The sequence below is a fragment of the Mytilus californianus genome, unplaced genomic scaffold (assembly GCF_021869535.1).
Source record: "Mytilus californianus isolate M0D057914Y unplaced genomic scaffold, xbMytCali1.0.p SCAF_3, whole genome shotgun sequence".
Lineage (NCBI taxonomy): Eukaryota > Metazoa > Mollusca > Bivalvia > Mytilida > Mytilidae > Mytilus > Mytilus californianus.
In genome coordinates this window covers 131,143,188-131,159,270 of record NW_026262679.1, presented here as the reverse complement: position 1 = coordinate 131,159,270, position 16,083 = coordinate 131,143,188, and the positions used below count along the sequence as shown (strand labels likewise).

The following is a 16,083-nucleotide window of genomic DNA, read 5'->3' as shown; positions in this document are numbered from 1 at the left end:
TCCGCAATTCATTCGCTCAGTTTACTATCACTTTTGTTAAGGAAAGATATACATTATTATACATTTATACCTGTGTATACTGGTTATATGATCCTTCGACAAATTTAGACAACATAAAAATAAGGAAGTGTGTGATGATTGCCAATGAGACAACTATCCACCTAAGACCAAGGGGCAAGGTTGAAAAATAACTACAGGTGATTATTACATGTGTATTTTATCTAAATTCATGTTATTATATTCTAAGGATGTGCGAATGACAAAGTCGACAGAAATGTGTTGAAAATGAAATGGTGTTGTCGATAGAATGGTTCCTAAGGCCATATAATTGAGGAAACTTAATAAAAATTAGCAGAAAAGTAATGCTGATTTGAGGAAACGTGAAACGTCCAGATTCATTTACATTTTATGACTACATAGGGAGTTGTTGAAACTAACACAAACTGAATTTCTTTGTCGTATTCAAGTTCATTATGGTAAATAGTCTTTATTTTTATGCTGGTAAACTACATTGCTGGTGGATATACTATATGACGAAAGTTACAAATACGTCTCTCGTAGATGTTTTGGGATGGAAATATAAAATAATTGTGGTTTACAAACTTTTTTTTATCCTTTTAGGTGATATACGGACTGTTTCCCAAAGACTTGAGTTTTTTTACGACGGCAAATGGGGGACTGTCTGTGATAATGGCTTTGATGATGTCGACGCTTTAGTGGCTTGTAGACAATTGGGATACAGGTATGGAAATGATTTAACAGATTGGATGTTTTAATGAAATAATGATTAACGGTTTATTGCTATACTATCTTTAATTATCGTATTGATTGTAGGAAAATGTATTGGTTGTAGAAAAATGTATTGATTTTAGGAAACTGTATTGATTGTAGGAAAATTTATTGATTGTAGGAAAATGTACTGATTGTAGGAAACTGTATTGATTGTAGGAAAATGTATTGATTGAAGGAAAATGTATTGATTGTAGGAAACCGCATTGATTGTAGGAAAATGTATTGATTGAAGGAAAAAGTATTGATTGTAGGAAATTGTATTGATTGTAGGAAACCGTACTGACTGTAGGAAAATGTATTGATTGTGGGAAAATGTAAAATACGTCGATCAAAACAATGAACACGCTTAAATCAAGGTACTGACGTGCTGTTTACTCGGATGAACTCAAGATCTGATGGCTGGCGAATAAATCAAAAAATTTCCTATCTCCATGTAGACTACTACATGTACTAGCAGTTGCTTTTTCAATCAAATATCAAACATTTCAGCCATATTTAAGACATTAATATACTAGATAAGTATTTAACATGCTATCAATTGTCTAGGTTCTGTGGGCATAGAGGATCGAAAGGGATAACAAAATTAGTTAAATGTGTTTTGCACTGTCTGAAGACTGGATAATACATAGTGCCTATAATTCTCTACTCATGTGACTTTTGCTTGTGTAAACAGTATGCGTTGGTTGCCCTTTTTCTTAAAACTTCCCAGCGTAGACCTTTTTGTTCTTTGATTAGTTTTGAATATTTCGAATTAGCTCACTTTTTCTTAATTATGCCATGCATTAAAGCAAAACATATTAAGTTCATGTAATTTCTACCATGTTTATAATAGCAATTGTTTTATTTGTCTTGATGAATTGTTCAAGCAAAAGAGGTAAATCACAGTATTTTGGTTCGGTTAGCCTTAGTCAGTAGTGGATCAAGGAACTCTTAAAAAAGGGGAGTGGTTACATGTTAATAGGGGGAGGAGGAATGACTAAATCTTCTATTATACTAAATACTATTATTTAAGATATGAATAAGGAGATAATTAGTTAAAAGTCAGCTGGTCAGCAACCTTACATAAAAGATTAACATGCATAGACATCTATTGACTATTTGCGATATAGAAAATTCAAAGCCTATCGGAAATATCGTTTGGTTTGCTTGAATTCAGAAATTGGAATTAAGTGCCTGCTTAACCTCAGAGGCGTTGAATCAAGGGGCAACACTGACTTACTTCTAGACTATATTTACCTGTGTATATTATTTTATTGGGCGGCATTTGTCCAAGGTTATGGTTGGCTTTCTGATATCGTTTAACATCTCACCCCTTATTTTATTGATTTTGTATTTACATTGTGTCATAGATCAAATTTATTCGTTCAGTGTATGTTCACTTGTTTGTGTTAATATGTCTTTTGATTGAGTTAAGCCATTTCAATTGATATTTTATAGTGTGTCTTTCTATGTTGTGATGATACACTATTGTTTCAGGTAAGGGTGAAGATTGGTACCTATTAAAACGTTTAAACCCGCTGCATTTGTTTGCACCTGTCCTAAGTCAGGAACCTGATGTTCAGTGGTTGTCGTTTGATGATGTGGTTCATAAGTGTTTCTCGTTTTTTTATATAGATTAGACCGTTGGTTCTCCTGTTTGAATGGTTTTACACTAGTCATTTTTGGGGCCCTTTATAGCTTGCTGTTCGGTGTGAGCCAAGGCTCCGTGTTGAAGAGCGTACTTTGACCTATAATGGTTTACTTTTACAAATTGTGACTTGGATGGAGAGTTGTCTCATTGACACTCATACCACATCTTCTTATATCTATATATGACTATACAAAAGTTTTTTTTGTTTGCTTTCCACCTTTACAATCCCCCCCCCCCCCCCCCCCCCCCCTCAGTTTTTAATTGACGATAGTAAATTGATAAGGTCATAGTTATTAAATAATTCTAGGTTAATTATTTGATGAATTGTAGCACAGTCTGAATGACCGTTACATTTAATGTGTGATGCAGCTGTGTTTTACTTTAATCACTTTTCATTACAAGTCGTATATTTCATTACTTTGTTTGTTTAAATTCCATCCCTATAGTTGTGTGGTCAAGATGCCAATGATACTTTGAGGTGTGCGAAAAAGTGTGAAGGCGGCCGTCGAATGATGATAAAAAGTTTGAGAATGTTAAAATGCAAGAGAGAGTAGAGAATGAATAGTGTTCTATTATAAATGATGGTCCCATGTCCCTATAGAGAATAGATATGGGGTAGGAGAAATATCTCCTTAGAAGACTATAGAGACATGAGAACTAAACAGTCGGGGAAACTGGTAAAGTAATAGGTTATCTGTATCTAAAGTGTGCAGACACTCACTCAGCGATCATATCATCATTCAACAAATAAAATGAACATTACCATAAGTTCATACAAGGAATAAACTTCTGACATTACATGTATATATATACACATTTTGTACCAATAACTTTAAAAGAGTAACATAAAGGTTTTCCGTTTTGAAAACAAAAAATTAAACCATCTCCATATGGATTGACAACACCAGAGACCTCTCCATAAGGATTTTCTCCAACATGACGAAACATCAAAATATCCATCATGAATCACCAACCGTACGAAATTGACTGAATAAGTACAAAATAGATTTTAAATTGCATTTTTCCTCTTTATTTTATTTATTTAATTATTTTTTGGTGCAAGCAGTTCCGTTTTCGAGCAAGGAAATGAGATGCACCTGGGATACATTTGTCATCAGGAGACATAGAATTAAATTAGTTACAGTCGTTGGAAGGTCATTTGAAGATTGTGAAAACAAACTGATCTGCAGTTTATGACACCCTAATGCTATAGCAGGAACCAAAATAAACTAATGTGTCCAACTAAAACATTTATTACTTTATCCAAGACTACTTATCTCATAATTATTCCTATGTCTAAAGTTTACAATATTTACAATATTTTTATTTTTCCAAATTAAAGGGCCCATTAAGAGCATAACATTAATAACAACATGACATAAACATTACAGAGTGATTAAAGAAACATAAAATAATAGTTCAAATGCATGAGGAAAGGGTCAGTGGTCAAGGGGAGATAATTTTGCTATCTATTTAACTAATTTTCTGGTTTTCTAAGTTGCAGGCCTTTATCAAGGTATGCACATAAAATAGATAAAAAACTGCTATCTTCATTACTCATGATCCATGTAAAAAGATCATTTCTGTTTAAATTAACTAAACTGGGGTATTTTTTGATATAATCAGTCATATCTCTTCTGAGGTTATTGTAAAGAGGGCATTCCAGAAGAAAGTGCATTTCATTTTCAATAGAATTTGAATTACAATATAAACATATCCTCTCATGTCGAGGTAATATTTCATATTTACCACATACATTGATAAAACGTTCATGTCTGCCAGTTTCTATTCTTAAACAGTGATTGCTGAGTCCGTATGTTGTTAACAAATGTTTTTGGGGTGCTTTAAATCTAAATAACTTTCATAGTCAAATGACCTCTTGAATGAAAAATAAGTGTCCATTTTGCCTTGATTTTGTAAATAAAAATCTCGCATTTTCTCCAATCATTTTGAAAATTTAATTTGAGCTGTTTTTTAGTAAATTTTTTAATTTATTTTTGCCTAAATGTTTACATATACATTTAGGTCAATACCCAATTTTTCGCTGTAGAAAATGATATTAGAGAGCCATGAATTATTGGAGATAGTTTGAGCTTTACTCTCAATCATTTTTAACTCAGCATAAGCACTTTTCAATAAATCAGATGGGGAATTCTCTAGTCTATGCCAATACATAAACATATGTGTTAGCAAATTTATATAAAGAGGATATCTACCCAGTTCAGACAGGACTGCTACGTTTGTGCACATCTTTGTTACACCAATAATATACTTGCAAAATTTTAAATTTAGCTTCTCAAACTCCCAATCTTTAAATATGTCATAAAGGGATAATTATTTCCTTTTAGGAGTAATGTTAATAACACCCCAATTTTCACAACCATACGTTACAATTGGCTGTATACAATAATCAAATAAATGCAAAAGAGTTTTAATAGGAGGATTTGATGATTTCAAATCTTGATACAGTTTAAAATTGGCCTTTTGACCTTTTTAGTACAATTGTTTCCTGGCTTCATTAAAGTTTCCAGTATTTTGGAAGACTATGCCAAGATATTTGTATTGTTTAACACATTGATAGAATTATTTCCTATCTTGAAATCTTCATTAAGGAGTCTACCACTCCTATTGAATATAATAATCTTTGTTTTCCATACACCAATCTTTGCAGAATGTGCACAAAGTATCAAGTCTCTTCTGAAGCCCTTCTTTTGAGTCAGATATTAATACAAGATCATCAGCGTATAGTAGACATGGTATCTTTTCATTTTCTAAATTGACATTATCATAATTGTTTGACAATATATCTGGTAAATCATTAATAAATAGTTTAAACAATGTGGGACTCAAGACGTCACCTTGTCGTACACCAACATTATATCTAAAAAAAAAATCAGTTATTTTGTCTTCTACTTTGACACACACTTTGTCATTACTATACATAGATTTCAATATGTTATAAAAAATACCATTATTTGTATGTTGTAATAATTTGTATAATATACCAATATGAATAACCTTATCAAAGGCCTTGCGAAAATCTACAAAGCATACATATAATTTACCTTTGCCTCTTTTAACATATTTTTCTATGAGACATTTTAGTACAAAAATGTGATCCGAAGTGCGAGCTTTCTTAGAAAAACCAATTTGAGTTTTATTTATGATATTATTATCAGATAGAAATTTATCAAGTCTGTTATACAGAATGGTATTGAAAAGTTTGCCAAGACTATTATTGATGGCAATACCTCTGTAATTTTCAGGGTTCTGTGGGTTATCAGATTTGAATATAGGAGTAATGTAACTCTCAGACCATTTACTGGGATAAATGCCGGATAGAAGTATGGCATTAAAAAGTTTTAGTAAGCAATCTTGCATATAGCTCTGTGAAACTTTTAACATTTCATTTGTAATAGTGTCTAGACCTGGACTTTTCCCAGATTTTAATTGCCTCAGGGCTTTTTGGAGTTAACCAAGGGTAATTTTAAAGTCAATCTCACTGAGTCCAAAGTTTTTATTTTCTAATAGTTCAAGTTTACTCTTTATCTCTTATATCTTTGACTTTATATGTTCATTTTCAGGAATTGATGACAACTCAGAGAAATATTTGTACCAGATGTCACCATCTATGTTGTTTTTTAGTTTCTTGATTTTTTTTCATGACGGAGTTCATTAATAAGGTTCCAATAATCTTTTGGATTTTCTTATTCTAGATTGCTTAAACGGTCCAAAATATTTTCTCTAAATTCTCTTTTTTTCCTGCTCCTTAGTTTGGCAAATTGTTTATTTAGTTTAAAAAAGAGCCACGCAATATCGGATCTTTCGGACATTTTGACATTTATACAGCTTTATCATTAACATGTTTTTTCATAAGTTTTAAATCTTGGTCAAACCATTTTTTATGATTACATATTTTTACCCTTTTCTTCTTCTTTTTCAGTGATACCTTGCATACTTTCTCATAAATTGAATGAATACTATATGTGGCATCGTTTACATTCTTTTTGTCTAAGACAATTTCGTTATTCAAAAAAATTTTCAGCTCATTTTGAATGATAGGGTGTGTAAATGATTCCTGGAAATTCTGAATACTTTCTGTGTCCCATTTATATCTCAAAGGGAAGTCTTTCATGTGACTTTTATTTTTCTCCAATTGGAAAGATGCTAAGATCTTAAAAGTTATTTTGCAGTGGCAATCTGAAAAATTTGCCTTAAAATCTGATACATTAAAATATAAAATTTGCTGGAGTAGGCTTTGAGAACCTATAGCATAATCAACTACACTGCATTCGTTAGGTTTAAAACATGTAAATTTACCGTTGCTATCACCACACATACGCCCATTGAAGATACGTAATTGATTACCTATACAGAATTCTAGCAAGTTTTTCCCTCTGGAATCTGTTATTAAATCTTTACTGACCCTTTCCTCTGTAAAACAGTCTATATCATAATTTTCATCAAATATAGGAACATGGGCGGCGCTGTCACCATCAATATAGTCTTTTTCTGAGCCAGTTCTAGCATTAAGATCCCCTACTAGCAGGATGTCCCCCATAGATCCAAAACTATCAGTTATATCCTTTTCTATAATCTCCAATAGGTCTGTTTGGCTTTTGGGGGCATAGTATATCAAGCACAGATATATATATATCTTTGTTTAAATTGAAAAATTCTCTCTTCAATTTTAGCCATTGGTATTCTGAGGTCCCATTATTCAAAAAAGTCATTACGAATTTCTTTGCGTATGAGAATACCTAGACCACCAAAATATCTTTTATTTTTAGATTTTGGTCTGCAGAATGGGTAGTACAAATAGTTATCAAATTTCAAGTGATGTTCATATCCAACATGGGTCTCAGTTAATAGTACTAGATCATTTTCTGCTAATTCTGATAAAAAATTCAACATTCCAGCTGCATATATTTAGGCTAGTTTTCATATTGTATCATATAATAATGTATATATGTATTTGTATATTTATTTGTACACACTAGCCTTTTTTTAAATCTCTTATATCTATATTTGGTTGTACAATATATTTGAATATCTGATATATCTAAAGTTTAGAACCATACCAAACGCAATTAAAGCCACATATGGCATTGATGTGTCCTGTCAAAAGATACTGACTAATTATAATAACAGACCATTTTCTGTTATTCATCTGATACACGTGTCTAGTGTGAAAATAAACATAACGGCACTTCTCATATATATTTATTCTATCAATTAAAACATATCAAAACAAAGTTTCATATGTAATAATTCAGACAAAAACAAACTACTAAACTAATGTATCTGAAACGAAAACAAACTTGAAAACTTCTAATACATGTATAAAATCATACTGACCTACACATGCTCTTCAACAATACAAAAATAAGTAAAGTTACAAAAATCCACTAATATTTCTAACGAAAAGTAATTGTCCTGACTCATCGAAATGTACAACATCTCTCAAATCTGATGATGAAATATTTGATTGATCTATATACAAATGTTGACCCTTCTTACAGAGTTCTTTCAAAGTATTATTCAATTTATTAATTCTCAAATTGATAACTTCATTTTTTGTATACACACAACCAGAAAAAATAAATGCAAACTGTTTAACCTTCTGCAACTCAGATATTAGGTGAAAAATGTTATTTATATCTCTTACAGCATTTTCAAGTTGAGCTGTTTCCGGTTTTGCAGATTGTTTACATTATTCGTTCCACAATGGAAAATCACTATAAAACTTGTTGAATGTTTTTAAAAATTCTACCAAAGAAAAGTAACAATTTAACAATTTACCTCCACTTATGGAAATAACGTTAACATTTTTATTTGTATTGCTCAAAAATTTAATCATCGAATCACCTATAATTAAAGCTGGAACAAAGTTTTAAGGAGGTAATAAATTATTTTCAATTTTTTCATGAACTCTATCAAAGGAAAAACTTGCAGCAAGCATATTCCATTGCTAGCCCTTCTTGTCAGAAATAAAACCCTTTTTGGAGGGATAAAGCAAAACTCCAGTACCCGATTTAAAACCAATAGGAATTACTTGGCTCGCTTGTGCTAAAACTGCAGGAAACCCAGGTTGGACTGGTTTAAAATCTTGAAAAACCAAAGTACAGCGAAGTCTTTCTTGTAAAATAAAATTTACTACAGTGGGAATCAAACAAAAAGGGGGAAATGCGTAATATCTTTCTTTGTATATCTGAGCGAAAGCATCCACCCCAGATGAAAGAGGTGTAGGAAAAGGTGTAAAATGAGGTAATGATTTACCATCTTCATCTAACATTGTGTTACTATCAATTGAACACATACCAAGTGTGTGTGGGCAAAATAAATATTGCAAGTACCACCAAGTTCGCTTAGTAATTGATGCATCTGATTTAGATAAATTTCTAGAGGGTCCATCAGCCGGATTTTCAGATGTATGAACATAAGACACAGACAGATAGGTTAATGTTAGAATTAAAGGTCAACTGAAAAATATCTTTCAAAATTTTGTTCAGCTCTTCGTTTTTACCATGCTGATTATTCCAAGCAAAAAACTAGGGCTTTGTTATCTACTCTTGCATCTATTCTTGATTTTTTTAACTTTTCACCTAAAGATATAATAGCGTTCTTCAAGGCCAGTGCTTCCTTTATCATAATGTGCGAACCCTTTATTTCGTCACTCCGGTAATCTGAAAATGTTTGGGACTGGCCATTGCTAAACAATGATACCCCCATTTAAAATCAGATGCATCAGAAAAAATAGACAAAACATGATGTCTTTCTGCTATCCAAGGGAGTGGTTCTATCCAATTATCTTAAAGCTTTGAATGGCTAACTTCTTCCCTAAGAATTGAATCAATTTTAATTGTCGTTGAGTTCTTTACAGCATTTGAAATAGCCCTATTACATACCGAAGTGTAAAGTTTTGCCCCTGGGATTGCCAAAGGCATCGATATACACACACCAGTAAATTTTTGAATTAATGCAACTGGACATGAATTACAGCTTAACATGTTTTCCCTCAACACTGCAAATTTATGTTTCCTCTGCTCTGTGATGAAAAATGACGTAGAAACAGTATCAATAATCATGCCTAAAAATGTTATGGACTACTTCGGCAGGAAACTAGATTTATCTATATTCAAAAAATACCCTATACTTGTAATAAGTCTAACAGCATATCTTAATGCAATATGTGACCTCATTATGGGGTTATCTAGATCATTAGAAAGATTACCATGAAACTCTTCAATTAATCGGTCATCAATGTATAATAAACATGAAATAGACTTGCTTCGAAGGAATGAAATGCCCTATAAATTTAATGTATGGTATATGAAAGCTGAATTTTCCCGTCCAAATGGGAGGGTACTACTTCGTCCAAATGCACGAGCTTAAGTTGCATGGTATCAACGTTAATCTCTGAAGAAGGGACCGCGTACTCTTTGACCTCCCTTAGATCTTGGGCGACAACATCAACATTCAAACTTTTTTTTTAGGATTTCTATCTCTGACAACAGATCTTGATTCTGTTATTGATAAAATTATTTAATCAGTCAACAATTTTCCTAAGATGTTGAATTTGTTCTATATTTGCAAATACATTAGCTGGAATAACCTCACTCGTTTTTTATAATGACTTTGCAGACTTTATTTTATCACATAAGACGGTTAGGGCAATGTTAAGTTTTAACATGTCATCTGATTTCCAGCCTACATGTGACTTAATTATTTCATTGCTAATTCCTAACCAAGCTAATGTTAAAGTACACCAACTTCTGGTACTATGGAGAGTTATAATAAAAAGGGAATAGCAACGCTACTAAAACAGCTAAATATCAATAAAGTAAGTGATCCAGACAAAATATCCTCATGATATTAACGAAAACAGCAGATGAAATATCACCTTATCTGAAATACATATTTGAAAGATCATTATACCTAAAACAAGTCCCGCACGATTGGACAACAGTAAATGTAACAGGACTATTCCAGAAAGGAGATAGATCGAAACCAGTAAATTATTATAGACGGTATCACTTACATCAGTACCGTGTTAAGTAATGGAGCAGTATGTGTAAACACATCATGGAACACCTGGAATGTAACAATATCCTTGCAGACTTCCAACACGGCTTTCGGCAAAAGAGATCATGCGAAACACAGCTTATAATTACAGTTGAATAAATAAGCAGATATTTAGATAACAAACAAAAGAACGGACTTATTTATACTTGACTTCAGCAAAGCTTTTGACATCGTACCCCACAACAGACTCCTCCATAAACCAGACCACTATGGAGTCAGGGGAAACATCCATGGGTTGCTAAGGTCTTGGTTGACTTCTAGGCAGCAGAAAGTACTAGTAGACGGGGACGAATCAACATCTGTACATGTAAAATCTGGCGTACCACAGGGTACAGTGCATGGGCCGTTAATGTTCCTTTTGTATACTAGTATCAATGACATAGGTATTGACATAAAATCCTCAATTAGATTATTTGCAGAGGATAGCATAGTTAAAGTAGCTGTACAATCAATGAACCATTGTCTTCAGCTCAAGCGAGACCTGACCACCGTGGTTAACTGGACAAATGATATTTAATCCAACGAAATACTTTTCACTACTTATAACAACTGGACGACAACGAATAATCTACCCATATGAAATGGAGGGACACATCTTTGGAACAGTCAACCACAATCCATGCCTAGGAGTGGAGCTATCAAACACTTTACCATGGAAAGACCACATCGGAAATATCACTACAAAAGCAAACAAAACATTAGGCTTCATACGACGGAATCTTGGTAAATGCCAAATGAATATAAAACGTCAACCATATATAACCCTTGTAAAACCAACACTAGGATACGCTAGCAGTGTCTGGGGCCTACATCTCCAAAAACACATAAAACAAATAGAAATGGTCCAAAGGAGAGCAGCCTGATTCATCAGGCACGAGTATTCTCGAGACCCAGGCATAGTAACATCTTTATTAGAGGACATAAAACTGCAACAATTACAGGAAAGACGAACAACATCACGTCTACTGCTTTTTCAAAAAGAAATCCACCAACTGATTGTAATCCCAATACCAGAATACTTGATGACACTAGCAAGAATGACGCGTCAGTTCCATCAAAGACGATTTGTCAGATTATGATCAAGTTCTGAACAACGAAAACATAGCATCTTCGTAAGAACCATTACAAACTGGAATGAACTACCGCCTAGCCTATTGGACATCGATGACTGTAAGGTATGCAAGACCCACCTCATAGCACACAGGTATCCGTAAATGAACACACAAATGTTTTTATCTGCACTGGCACCTGTATATATATGTTAAACACCTGTATATATTTTTTTAAAAGAGCAAATGTTGGATGACACCACAACTTAGATTCAACATATTAGTGTGATGAGTACCGACTCTTTACGGATTACCCATGTAGATTTAGATGTAGATAACTCTGTATAATTACGTTCGTTATATTGTTCTGTATACAAGGACATTCATAAACAATTCTTAAAATTCATCCGCATGCATTATGGGTACTAAGATGACCCATATTATCAATGTACCTGTTCGTTATAATGATTTTTTACTGATATATATTTCTCAAGACAAAACATGTTGATTACAGATAAATGTTCCTAAAAATTAAAAAAAAAAATAAATAAAAAAATAATCTCATGAAATTTCATTGATACTATTAAAATATATGAAGCGATAAAGAATTCCATTTTGCACTCGATAACGTCAGCGTATTTATATGCAGTAATGGGTGTTTAAAAGCACACTCAGAAACTGCCATAGCATTATGAGAGAGGTCATCCGAGTAAAAACTACATTATTACACTTAAACACCAACACCACAAAGTTTTTGAAGAGAAGCAAAACGACAATACTCCATAGTTTAATCAAAGACATCCAAAATAATATTCCAACTGCCTCCATCGAATAAGCAATAATTCCACTGTAAAAGATCATTGGTTTTTTTTTCACGATTCAGTATTATGTCCCTCCTTACTGCAAGTTCTAGATGACTAGTTTCATGTACTCAGTTTTGGACTTACTGCCCCGCCCCCTTTAGCCAAAAGTGCATAGCAGAAAGCATGAAAGACCATTGGACCTAATATTGAATGGAGAGCACTGGCAAGAACGTTACATCTAGAAAAATGATCGATTAATTCCTTTAGCTTTAAATTTATATATAAGTATGCAAGCAAAACTTTTCATCATGTTTGGATTTAGAGTATCCAGAAATGGTGGGAGTTGCCATGTTAAACTTACATGTGATCGGGTATAATAAAAAGAGAAATCGGATATATCAATGACCAAACTAACCAAACTACATTTAGAGAGCAACGTACATTTTCAACAGTTGAATGGTGTTTATACAATATTTAAGACTATTAAGCTATAAAAAAATGTGAATAAAATAAACAGAAACATCAAAGATCTGCTATCAATACGAAATTCTCTAAATAAGCCACCCCACAAATTAAACAACAACAAACAAACAAACAAACAAAATAACCACTAGCGAGGTTCTTGATTTGGGACAGACAGATATTCATTGTTATTCCCCCGCAATTGAAAGTTGGGGGGGGGGGGGGGATATTGTTTTACCTCTGTCCGTCCTTCCGTCCGTCCGTCCCATTATGGGTATATAGTTATTCCAGATAACTCCTCCTACAGTTTGAATGCTAGGAAGTTTTAACTTTGCTGGCTGTTTGTACATATATTGAAGGTGTGCATGGGGTCAGGGTTTTGATTTGTATTGATATTTGCTCTTTTGGGAGATAGTTGAACTTTGTCATTTTTTGGAGTATTTACTTGCATAAGAGGTGCATAGCGTTTCCGAATAACTCCTCCTACAGTTTGAGTGCTAGGAAGTTTTCACTTTGCTGGCTGTTTGTACATATATTGAAGGTGTGCATGTGGTCCGGGTTTTGATTTTTATTAATATTTGCACTTTTGGGAGATAGTTGAACTTTGTCATTTTTTGGAGTATTTACTTGCACAAGAGGTGCACAGCGTTTCCTGATAACTCTTCCTACAGTTTAAATGCTAGGAAGTTTCCACTTTGCTGGCTGTTTTTACATATATTGGAGGTTTTCATGTGGTCAGGGTTTTGATTTTTATTAATATTTGCTCTTTTTGGAGATAGTTGAACTTTGTCATTTTTTGGAGTATTTACCTGCATAAGAGATGCATAGCGTTTCCGGATAACTCCTGCAGTTTGAATGCTAGGAAGTTTTCACTTTGCTGGCTGTTTGTACATATATTGAAGGTGTGCATGTGGTCAGGGTTTTGATTTTTATTAATATTTGCTCTTTTGGGAGACAGTTCATCTTTGTCATTTTTGGAGTATTTACTTGCATAAGAGGTGCATAGCGTTTCCGAATAACTCCTCCTACAGTTTGAGTGCTAGGAAGTTTTCACTTTGCTGGCTGTTTGTACATATATTGAAGGTGTGCATGTGGTCCGGGTTTTGATTTTTATTAATATTTGCTCTTTTGGGAGATAGTTGAACTTTGTCATTTTTTGGAGTATTTACTTGCACAAGAGGTGCACAGCGTTTCCTGATAACTCTTCCTACAGTTTGAATGCTAGGAAGTTTCCACTTTGCTGGCTGTTTTTACATATATTGGAGGTGTGCATGTGGTCAGGGTTTTGATTTTTATTAATATTTGCTCTTTTTGGAGATAGTTGAACTTTGTCATTTTTTGGAGTATTTACCTGCATAAGAGATGCATAGCGTTTCCGGATAACTCCTGCAGTTTGAATGCTAGGAAGTTTTCACTTTGCTGGCTGTTTGTACATATATTGAAGGTGTGCATGTGGTCAGGGTTTTGATTTTTATTAATATTTGCTCTTTTGGGAGACAGTTCATCTTTGTCATTTTTGGAGTATACACTTGAATAAGAAGTGCATCGGGTTTCCGGATAACTCCTCCTACAGTGAACCATAGACATTTGTGCTCCCATGCTCAACTTTGTGTATTTTAAAATAACACTTTGCATCTGCGGGGGCATCATTTGTGTCCCCCAGACACAATAATATCTCAAAGAAAGTCCTGCATTGACTTTGTTATAATACAGTTACTTCAGAGTTGAGTGCGGGGCATCACTTTGTTTAGTTTTCGTTTTTAATTCAATTCAATTCCAAAACTAGCCAGAATATATACATAAAAAGGGCGATGTTTTTATCTAGAAAATGTATACATCTACCATTCCTTCCATACACTGAATGTAGAACAACATTTGCGCTAGATTCCTTACTGAGACAACTTTTAAAAAATCGCGCACATGGTGGCAATTTACCTCTTTACCTTCATAGGTCTACACACCTGAGAATCTGATCTGGGAATCATTTCCGAATGAAAATCGCAGTGATCTAAAATTATCCGGGAACTTAATAGCTCTCTGATTGGTCAAACAGGAGAAAATATTGAGAATGCTAATTAAGAGAAAACTGTATTGTATTTGAAGCTTTGCCGACGTCCATCGGTAGTTTTACTCTTTTAAATTGAGTTTACTTTGTCGTTCATTGTTTTGTACATAAATCAGGCCTTTAGTTTTCTCGTTTTAAATGTTTTACATTTGTCATTTCTGGGTCTTTCATAGCTTACTATGCGGTATGAGTTTTACTCATTGTGGAATGCCGTACGGTAACCTATAGTTGATAACGTCTATGTCATTTGGTCTCTGGTGGAGAGTTGTCTCATTGGCAATTTTACCACATCTGATCAACTTTATATGCCTGTACATGTATTACACAAGTTGAGGATCAATTTATTCTTTAGTAGTAATAGTGCACTGGAAATTATTAAGATTCACTAGAATCTCGAAGTTATATTTTGTTCTGATTTATATCTTTTAAAATCATTCTTCTCTACACCTATACATCCAATACAGTAATAGAGTCATCGGGGTCAGAAAATAAATACTCTTTTTAACTTTATCACACGTATAAGGATACGTATACGTTTGAAAAAGTTTGGACTTTACTTTATGCTGATGATGTCGTTATTCTAGCATAAGAAGAAAAAATACAAACTCTGTTAAACGCATTAGATACATGGTGTGGAGATAATTGTATGACTATTAATTCCAACAAGAGTAAAATTGTGCATTTACGAACACCTTATGTTAATAAGTCACATGTCGTATTAAATGGTGAAATAATATCATTGAATACTCTTCAAATTATAGTTATTTATGTTTAGTTTTAAGTGATTTGTGGGCAGTTAAGCTGCCTTATGCTAGCACACCAGATTTACTGTTTTCCTCGGGAATCCTGAAAAAGGTGCCATTGCCTTTTATCTTGAGTGCTAGTAGGTTATTTATAACTAATTAGACATTTTTTTCATGCTTTTAATTCTGGAAAACAATAAATATGTCGAGAATTACCTTAAATGATCGTCGAACAACCCAAAATAAATGACGTTGCACATAGGAAATAGTGCTCAATGGAAAGTCTTACACTGAGTTTTATCTTCTGTGCTTTTGATAAGGATGTTGAAGAACAATTGTGTGAAATGGAATATTTTATTGCCGAAACTTTCTATTTACACGTCGTTTATATTTATCAAATGGCAATAGGCGCATAAATATTGTTTGGCGGTAATTTTAAATTAAAGACGAAAAG

General features: G+C 33.3%; 1 protein-coding gene across 1 annotated transcript in view; it reads left to right on the top strand.

The window, feature by feature from the left end:
• The first annotated feature begins 625 nt into the window (after positions 1 to 625).
• Positions 626 to 16,083, top strand: part of LOC127736245 (scavenger receptor cysteine-rich type 1 protein M160-like) — a 325,222-nt gene continuing 309,764 nt past the window's right edge. Inside the window, exon 1 of the mRNA XM_052246842.1 lies at positions 626 to 742. The gene's annotated coding sequence lies outside the window, so the exon portion shown is untranslated. The remainder of the gene's footprint in view (positions 743 to 16,083) is intronic.